At 42.5% G+C, this 10,428-nt stretch overlaps 2 long non-coding RNA genes across 2 annotated transcripts; one reads left to right on the forward strand and one right to left on the reverse strand.

The window, feature by feature from the left end:
- Positions 1-826: 826 nt before the first annotated feature.
- LOC107745389 (uncharacterized) lies at positions 827-4,270 on the reverse strand. Its single transcript, XR_001640590.1, has 3 exons — positions 4,238-4,270; positions 2,424-2,513; positions 827-931 (listed from the first exon to the last, which is right to left on the reverse strand). It is a non-coding gene; the product is annotated as an uncharacterized LOC107745389 (long non-coding RNA).
- LOC107745390 (uncharacterized) lies at positions 2,905-6,487 on the forward strand. Its single transcript, XR_001640591.1, has 3 exons — positions 2,905-2,982; positions 6,313-6,319; positions 6,476-6,487. It is a non-coding gene; the product is annotated as an uncharacterized LOC107745390 (long non-coding RNA).
- Positions 6,488-10,428: the final 3,941 nt, after the last annotated feature.

The raw sequence follows: 10,428 nt of genomic DNA on the forward strand, positions 1-10,428 counted from the left end.
GTAATCTGCACATTTATCCACCCAAGTGGAACTTCAGCCTCACCGTTTGCTAGGTATAGAGGCCCTAAGGTCCAGAGATGGAGACTCTCATGGGGTGTAAGATCCTTCCATAAACTCTCATGTATAAGAGTATAGCTAGCTCCAGTGTCCACAATAGCTTTACCTTTCCAGGTGCCAATGGTGATAGGGACTACTAGCTGTTGAGGTACTGTGAACTGTTTGTCACTAACCTGGTTCGTTTTCAGACTGGAGGTGATAGGTGATGCAGTCGTGGCTGAGACAGTGTTGTGGGAGGGTAACCCACCCTGTTTTGGATTTTGGGGAGGTCGTTTGTTGTGAGATGGTTGAGGCTGATGGGATGGCTGACTTGAAAGAGATGTAAAATAAGGACAGTTCCCTGGGGAATGGTGTCCTTTACACCGCAAGCACTGACCTTGGGACTTGTCCATAGAGCGATTAACAGGAGTTCGGGGTGCCATAGACTGTTTAGCGTGTATGCCTCCATCATATCGGAGTTGCTGCTCATAGTCCTTTTCTAATTGATGACCTAACTTCACCAATTCTTCCACTGTAGACACCCGACTGCGGAGCTGACTGGCGAGGTGAGGTTTAATATTTTTTTTAATCATTTTTACAATTTCGCTTTCAGTTAATGTGCTCTTGAGGAGGAATACTACTTCCAACTGGGACAAGCAAGTATACCTGCAAGTAGAGTTTCGTGCCAACGAAAACCAAAGAAATCTAAGAGTTCCCAACAAAATCTTTCTTTACTAAGTTCAGTTCCTCCTCCACAACCTCTACATAAAAGTTGACAAGCTCTCCGATGAGAAACAGCAGGATGGGATTCAGGCTGCACACTCTTTCAAGAATTCCAGCTGATCTGTGCCTTTCAATGCATTTGGTGCCACAAAGGCTGACTGTCTGAATTAACCTGCAAACACACACAAACAAAAAAAAAATTCAAAGCAGTGTTTACAGAATTGCCTCAACTGTCAAACTTGTTGGTGCTGTATGCACTTTGACATTAATAAAAATGTTATATACTACATCTGAACATACCTACAAGGAAGGCACATAATTAGTTGATAGTCTATCTCATTCAAATGATTAAAGTTAATTTTTTTACAATGCATTCTCAATCAGTCGAGCAAAGTGTTGAAATAATGGGTTTGATTCCAGGGGTAGTTCTACGGTGAGTGGATATCCGGGGCTTAGCCCAGAGACATTAATTTATGTATCAGAATACACGGTATACACTTCAAATAAAATAGGCTATGCTGAAAAATTACATTGGCTAAGTGGCTTAATTTTTAATTTTTAATTTTTAAAGAGACAAGTATAATTATAATTTGCACTTACAAACTGCATAACACATATTATGAAATTAATGTTTTAAATATAAAATTTAGAACACAGAAATATGTAATGATAGAAAAAAACAGAATGGTAACTTTTAAAAATGAGTCTAAAATTACCAGTTGGTGGCAGCAAGTCACTGTCTTAATGACTGAGTCATTGAGTCATTTATTAAATCGGTTCATTCAAAACTGCTGATTCATTCAGGAACGAAGTAAGAAACTGTTTTTATGTTTTATGAAAGTGTCAGTGAATCACTGATTCAAGGCGTTCAAAAAAGTTTGATTAATTCTGTAATGAAACACTGCTGTGAGAAGAGATGCACAACAGGGCTTTGTTTAGAACCGCTTTTGCAAAATAGAGCAAAAAGACAATATTTTCTTCACAATTTAAATCATTGATTATTTTAATATTAGCTATTATTAATATTAACTTCTTTTTTATTGAATTTTGTTGCCCTGACACTTAGTAAAGCCTGTCACAGACCAGGCTAAATGCTAACAAATCTGTTCATATAATCGCTCTAAATGCGTGTGTGTTTCCTAGAAAGTCTGTGCATATAATAGGCCTACTTAAAAATCTATATTTAATGCTATACAGTAACAATAATCTAATGTTGACAGTGAGATCGGTATTATGAATTTATAGGCTACAGTAAGTTAAAGATACCTGAAGCAGCTGCATTTTGCTGTTTAAGTGCTGGTTTAATAGATTTAATGCTATACAGTAACAATAATCTAATGTTGACAGTGAGATCGGTATTATGAATTTATAGGCTACAGTAAGTTAAAGATACCTGAAGCAGCTGCATTTTGCTGTTGAAGTGCTGGTTTAATAGAAATAATTTTAATGTGCATGAAAACTCAACCTTGATGCGCACAAGACATTGTAATAGAAACATTTGGGGCTTCAGCCCTCTTCACCCCCGGCGCCGCCCCTGTTAGACTCCCAGGGAATGAATAACTTAATCAAATGTTTACAAATACAATGTAACTTGCTTTGAATAAAAGCATCTGGCAAATGCGTAAATATAAATGCAGTGTGAAACTAAATGTATTTTGGGTTACCTAATTCTGCATTTCTGTAAAATGGACAGCTGGCTGTATGATGATTCTGCCTCTCATAGTCAGGATCCTGTTTTTGCTTGGAGAAATCTCCTGTAACAGACAGTCACAATATCCTTTTTGTGTTACTGTAGTTTATGATCAGAAAGAAACTGCCGTACAGTAACAGAATTTTCATTTTAATAAAATAAACATTTTTAATATTTATTAGCAACACTTGCTATATTACAGTTTTTCTCGATTGCTTAAACACATTTCTTGAAACTATGCCTTGTATTCTCAAAACAGTAAACACAAATCCGTAACGTCTCACCCAATTCCCCAAACATCCTATTTTCAGGTCAAAATGAAGCTCTACACTCAAAACCATTCACTCTTGCTGAAAAACCAAACTTTTCCCTCAGACATCACACACAAGCTTTCAAAAACACACACACTACAACATAGTATTACACACTGGTGCAATAAATTCAAAACAATATATCCAAAACTGGTAAGTTATGTTGCTTGTGGTTCTCCCGCTCAAAAACCTTTTCACATGAACTCAAAAGACACAACCAATGTATACATTGGCACATTTTTATTCATTCATGTACTACACAGCACAACTGTAAAAAAAAAAAAATTCCGCCTCAGCATCCCGTCTTTGTTCTGGGTCAGGCCAGAGAATCTCGTCCGCATCACAGGCTATATTGTCCCTAGCCAGGCAATGAGGGTAAAATCCTCTTGCATGCCTGATCCACCCCTGGCATGCATCTACTGATATGTCTAGGTAGGCTTCTTCCATGGCCTGGAGGAGGTGAGCACGGATATAAGGTTCTCGGTCATACACTTTCCACCGCCATGCCAAAAAAAACTCCTCTATGGGGTTTAGAAAGGGAGAGCATGCAGGCAGGAAGATGTTAGAAAACCTCGGGTTATTGGTAAACCAGTCACGAACCAGAGCAGCGCGATGGAAGCTGACATTATCCCAAACAACAATGTAATGAGGCTGCTCTGGCTGTGCTGGTTCCCTGAGGTCCAGCTGGAACATATGCTCTCTTAGACCGTCAAGGAAAGCAAGGAGGAGCATAGTGTTATAGGGTCCTAGAATGGCATGACGGTGGAGTACCCCTCGTTGGCTGATGGCTGCACACATAGTGACATTCCCTCCGCGCTGACCAGGGACATTTACAATAGCCCGATGGCCAATTATGTTCCTCCCCCTTCTCCTTCTTTTGGTCAGGTTGAAACCAGCCTCATCCACAAAGATAATTTCATGGGGAACTCCTCTTCCTCTTCGACCTATTCCTTCATTTCTCTGTGGATCCATTGTTCCAAAGCTCAGTGAACTGATTCGGGCCCTTTTATCTATTTATTGAAGGATCTGATTGATGTGTGTTCAATTTTGACTCTTAGTGTTTCCACCTGGGTAATTGTTTGCTAATTGAGCTCAAGCTGTGCTGACTTGAGTGAACAGTATTGAATGCTAGTGCTTTCTTAATGACCATATGGTGTAAACACTGAGAAATGTAGGAATTTGTGTGTAGAGTTTTGCAGTAACAGTTCACCAAATCTGACTCATGTGTTAAAGCAGGGCAATAGTGTTTATAGTTCAGCAAAATGGGTGTGCTTTTTTGAAAAATTACGTTATGGTTTTGAAATTTTAGTTCAAAAGCCTGCTTATATAGTGTTTTAGCAATCGAGAAAAACTGTACTATATTGCTAGTATGTTCCTCTCTTTAAAAAGTCAATCTGTTCTGTGAGTTAGTGGAGAACAGCAGCTAGTGGCTAATTTGGCTAATTTAGTAACATTAGTTAAGTTGATGGAAGCTCACCTGTTGTTAGCACCGCTCCGATGGCAATCACAAGAAAAGACTCCAATACTCCTCCGATGCAGACGACAAGACCACAAACTTGAAAATAAAATACAAATGATGTTCTTAACAGTGGTGTTTCTGAAGTCAGCGGTGTTTGAGCACTACATCCCTCGCCGTAGGCGGCGTCCTTTCGATCAACAACCTGAAGCTGAGCCTGCCGCCGGGCCCAGCTGGCGGCAAAGTCAGAAGGCGAGCGTCGCTGCTAGAGCCCCGCCTCCTAGGAGTCGGGGCGCTGGGCAGCGACCTCGCCGGAGGCAGAGACAGGACCTCAGGGAAATTATCGAAGCCAAGAAAGGCAAGCCGAAGCCCTGAGTCCAGGCTTTGATTTGATTTACTGTTAGCTTTTGTTAATAAGCCCCTACTGCCGCAGTTGAACGTTGATTTCTTTATGTTGTCGTTTGCAACTTGAAAATAATTTTTCTTCTACTAAAATTTTGTTATGTAGTGGGGATCAGTCACTAATTTCAATTCGTAGTTTCCCAGTACAATGGCGGTTTTTCCCGTTGTATCAGTGTTAGGTTGTGAGATGTGTTGAGGAACGTGGGCTATTCCGCGAATCGCGTCCCACTCCTTCAGCTTTCTCTGTTATACGAATTGTGTTATGGGTTTAGAAGTTGGGCAGAATCTTTCTTGCTTCCCACTTCTTATTTTCAAGTAAACGGGATGAGGCAGGTTGCCTCCGTACTGCACAAGACTGTGACATGTGTTGAGAAGATGGGCAGTATTGCAGCTTGCATTCTTAATCTGTTATGCAATAAGGCAGGGCTTCCCCTTCTGTATTGCACTTAACACTGTGAGATATATGCGAGAAGGGTGGGCTATTCCGCGGCTCGCGTTCCACTTCCTCGGCTGTAATCCTCACAGTATTATATGGTTTGAAGTAGACGGGCAGTACGCTTCTTGCGTTCCCACTTCTTTTAATTTACTGTATGACAGCGCAGGGAAAGTTTTCCCACAGTTTGTGTGCACAGATGTGAGAAGTACGCGGAGATGCTGGGCTATTCTGCGGCTCGCGTCCCACTTGCCCGGCTGTGATCCTCACAATATTGTACGGTCGAAGTCGATGGGCTATATCGCTTCTCGCGTTCCCAGTTTTTATGCCCTGCAGTGCTTACCACAAGGGGGTTTCCCTCCGTTTGTGTGGATAGATGTGAGAAGTACGTGGAGATGGTGGGCTATTCCGTGGCTCGCGTCCCACCGCTTCGGCTATGATCCTCACAATATCAAGACGGTTTAAAGTAGATGGGCAGTACCGCTTCGCGCGTTCCCACTTCTTGTAAATTACCATGTGATAGCGGTTTTTGTGCACAGATGTGAGAAGTACGCGGAGATGGTGGGCTATTCCGCGGCTCGCGTCCCACCTCTTCGGCTGTGGTCCTCACAATATCAAGACGTTTAAAGTAGATGGGCAGTACCGCTTCTCGCGTTCCCACTTCTTGTAAATTACCATATGATAGCGTAGGAATGGTTTCCCTCCATTTGTGTGCATAGATGTGAGAAGTGCGGAGATGGTGGGCTATTTCGCGGCTCGCGTCCCACCTCTTCGGCTGTGATCCTCACAATATCAAGATGGTTTAGAGTGGATGGGCGGGAAAAATACACCTCAGACGTTGTAGACTACATCCAGACTAGAAATCTGAAAATAACAAACAAAAGAAGTACTAGAAAATACTGTTTAAAATCTCCACTGAAACAGTGGTGTTGCCTAACGCACTTTACCTCAGTATTTAAACTTAATTTGCTGTTAAGGTTAAATAATGACTCGCCAGATGAGCTAACTTTTGTAATTAACTAATTAATATTAGTTTGCTGTTAACAAGTGAAAACATCTTAAAATATCTAAGTTTTGCCTAAAACAGAAATAATATACAAACCTTTTTGTCAAATTAACGGTGCATTTCTCTTTTGTCCTTTTACGGCCACTTCCACCAAACAGTCAAAAAAGAAATCTCCCTTGCCATTGGTCAGTTTTTCGCGGGCAAGTTCACTACTGTAAATTAGTAGTTTACTGTAAATGGATTTACAGTAGTGAGGAATACAGTAGTGACCATATGTGAGGAAATACAGTAGTGACCATATGTTTTCCCATAATCCTGTGCTGTTTACAGTAGAATACTGTATACATATTTTACAGTATCTTACTGTACATATTACAGTAAAATACTGTTCAAATTATAAAAATTGGTTACAGTGTAGATTGTGTCAATTAGCACATATGTGAGTGCAGTGTTACTGAATGAGCATTTTAACCCCTTAACTGTCAAAGATCGGCGACGGCCCCAGATTATTATTGTTTCACATCCACAGCACGTTAAAACATCACACTCTTACTTGATCTGGACAACTGTGCATCATTAGAAAGATTAAAGACTCTAGCTTCGATATTTGACCACTGTTTTGATAAAACATTGTTGCAGTGACAGTAATTTATTAATTTATGTCTGGAGTGCAAAATAATAAATCCGTATATGTCATCTTTGGAATAGAAATTCATATCCACGCATTCATATTCAGTCACGTCTGCAGCAGTTTATTTGTGTTCACATAGCTTCACTGAACAGCGCCAATAAGGGCTTATAGTCCAAATATGGGTTACACTTTATTTCGATAGTCCACTTTAGACATTCTATTAATTATAAGTAACTTTGTAACTACATGTCAACTAATTCTCATTAATTTGCAACTACATGTCTACTAACTCTCAGAGTAGACTGTTAGGGTAGGTTTAGGGCTAGTAGAATGTTGACAAAGAAAGTGTTAGAAGATATTAAGCAGACAGTCTACTAATACTATACTAACTGCTAGTTGACATGTAGTTGCAAAGTTACTTACTGTTAATAGAATGTCTAAAGTGGACTATCGAAATAAAGTGTTACCCAAATATGCATATACATGGAGATATATAGATATATTTACTCATGTTTACTTCATATTTCTTCAGACAGAATCATAATTTCTATTCATTTTCCACTGATTTACGCGATCTGCACTGAATGAGCAGATCCCTGGGCTGTCTCGGTGCGTTTACTCTTCCGTGCTCGCGTGCTGACTGACAGAGACCTGATTCGTCCGTCGCTTGTCGATCATAACTGCACATCATATCCCGCCCCGTCTCATCCTGTCACGAGCTCCCCTGCTCTTCCACGTTCATATCTGACCACAGCAAACACAGAGAAACGTCTGTACCCACAAAATATCCAAATAATAAACACACGATTACGATAGTATATGGTTTGTATGTGATTTTCTTGAGATTTGGGTGATAAAGGAATAATGAGGATATTGTCTCATACTGTCACGGTGTGCCTACGGTGAGGAGCGAGGAACAAGGAACAAGGAGATCACAGGAGAATCAGGATTTAACAGTCATTAATGACATCAAGGGAAACACACGTAGGACACGGGATCGACGTTCAGCACGCTAGACTTGGAAACACACAGGACTTAATCATGGGACTACTCAAGGAAATTAATGAGGGAACACCTGGGACCAATAAACATAATATGTAGAACGTGGGCTCAGGCTCTCCACACGGGCCACAATCAGAAGGTTTTAGCAGAAGACTCAGCAGAGCTAAAGATTCTTTGAACACTAATATATTGCCTATGTACCAACATATAATATACACTCTTGTTTTGATCATCAGAAGACAAATTCAAAGAGACCAAACATAGTATCGGTGGGGTTATATTAACTAGTGACCTATCATAACACACACACAAAACAGTATACAATTCAAAAGACAATATACAAGAACAGTATCATAGTTGGCCCTTTGGTTAGGTGAAGGGGGCATTAGAGATTATTTGTTAAATATAACAAATAGTTGTGTGTCTGATTGGTTCAAATGCTACACTACCTAGCATTGTTCGGGAGGCAGACACACTCTGTGTCACGAATCCTGTCCATGGACTTCCATTCGATCACCACCAGAGGTCACCCTTCCATTACATTGACTCTCGCACTACACAAACTGTTGCATGTCATCCCGGACTACATATCCCATCATCCATTGCACTAATTGCACACAGCTGTAACCAATCACACATTCACTATATAACACTCACTCAGATCCCTTTCAAACTGCCGTATTGTTTAGCATCTATGCTGTTTTATCGCTTATCGCTCATCGTGCGATAGCTACTTTACGGAGCCAGTTCCCGGTCCTAGTTTGAGTTTCTGTCTCACGTCTTGTCAGCCTCGTAACAGAATACTCAGCCACACGAGGATCCAGCAGCTTCTCTAAAGGACTCTGGCCAGGAATGGACACAGCTATAAAGCTATTAGCTCTCGAGCAGGGCACACGATAGCTTGAGAGTCATATTCAAGAGTATCTAGACATTGCTTATTACTCTGATTTCCCGGATTGTGTGTTGATAGACTTTTTCTGTGAGGGCATTAATCAACCACTAAAGTCTAAACTCATTCACGAGGGTCCGCGTTCATCTCTAAGTCAGTTTATGGACTATGCTCTGCTGTGTGTTAACTCTTCATTGTTATGTCACAGCTTCCATTCCTGAATCAAGTCTACTCACAGCTGATCTTCCTGAGTCAAGTCTAGTCACAGCTGATCGTCATGAGTCGAGTCAAGTCACAGCTGATCTTCATGAGACGAGTCAAGTCACGGTTGATCATCATGAGTCAGGTCAAGTCACAGTATCTTCGTGAGTCATGTCAAGTCACAGCTGATCTTCCAGAGTCTCGTCACGCCTCAGCTGATCTGCCAGAGTCAAGTCACGTCATCGTTGATCTTCATGAGCCAAGTCAAGTCACAGTTAATCTTTGTGAGCCAAGTCAAGTCACAGCTGATCTTCGTGAGCCAAGTCAAGTCACAGCTAATCTTCTTGAGCCAAATCAAGTCACAGCTGATCTTCGTGAGTCAAGTCAAGTTTGAGCGTCAGGAGTCCAGTCAAGTCACAGCTGCTCCTCATAAGTCCAGTAACGTCTCAACTGATCATCCAGAGTCACGTCACATCACAGCTGATCATCCAGAGTCACGTCACATCACAGCTGATCATCCAGAGTCACGTCACATCACAGCTGATCATCCTGAGTCTCGTCACGACACAGCTGATCGTCAGAAGTCTTGTCACGTCCTGTCTGTTGCACCCAGATCCTCAAGGACTGTACTTCAGTATCCCAGTCTGGCATCCAGCATGAAGGACTCTCCGCTGGTGTCGGCAAGTGCAGCTGGTATCCCTAAACCAGCGCTCTTAACCTGACCTGTCTGTCTGTCTAAATGCTTCTGTTGTGTCTGAGACTGAACCATCTTCCAATTTAGTGTCACTCAATGCATCCCCCTCTGAACTGTCTGTTTGTTCAAATTCTACATTGTCTGCCTGTCTAATGTCACTTACTGAAATGTCTACATGTCCAGTTTCAATCAATGCCCCCGGTCTTGATCTGTCTGCCAGTCCACAACTCCCACATGTACCTAATTCTGGATTATCTGTATGTCCTGTTACAGTCCACAAGTCTAATGTTGAACTGTCTGTCTGTCCAGTCACTCTCGAGGAAACTGTCTGTCTGTCTGTCTGTCTGTCACAGCCCAAAACCCCGTTTTTGAACCCTTAAACAGAGAATAATAATGCACTCTGTGTCTGTCCCTTTAACTCTGTCACTGCCATAGAGAACATTGATGAACTTCTTGTGTTCCCTGCCTTGGTCCCTGAAACCAGGAATGCACTGCCTGTGTTGTCTGTCTCTGTATTCTCTAGGCCCCAGTCTCTGCCATGGGTCCCGGCTCCGTCTGCTCTGCCGTGGTGGTCCTCTGCTCCGCCGTGGTGGTCTACTGTCTGGCTCTGGTGGTCTTCTGTTCCACCGTGGTGGTCTGCTGTCTGGCTCTGGCGGTCTTCTGCTCCGCCGTGGTGGTCTTCTGCTCTGCCTGCTCCACCGTGGTGGTCTGCTGTCTGGCTCAGGTGGTCTTCTGCTCCGCCGTGGTGGTCTGCTGTCTGGCTTTGGTGGTCTTCTGCTCCATCTGTACTGCCGGCTCCGCCCTGGCTCCCTGCTCCGCCGGTCCTGCCTCAGTCCCCGGTATCTCCACTTCTACGTGGGCCTGGCCCTCCGTCCCTCCCCCTGTTCCGCCTCCGCTCCACCGCCCTCCTGAATCGTAAAGTGTTTGGAGCGTCTGGAAGCCGCTCCTTGGGGG

This window comes from Sinocyclocheilus rhinocerous, unplaced genomic scaffold (genome assembly GCF_001515625.1).
Source record: "Sinocyclocheilus rhinocerous isolate Xijiao unplaced genomic scaffold, SAMN03320098_v1.1 scaffold3789, whole genome shotgun sequence".
Lineage (NCBI taxonomy): Eukaryota > Metazoa > Chordata > Actinopteri > Cypriniformes > Cyprinidae > Sinocyclocheilus > Sinocyclocheilus rhinocerous.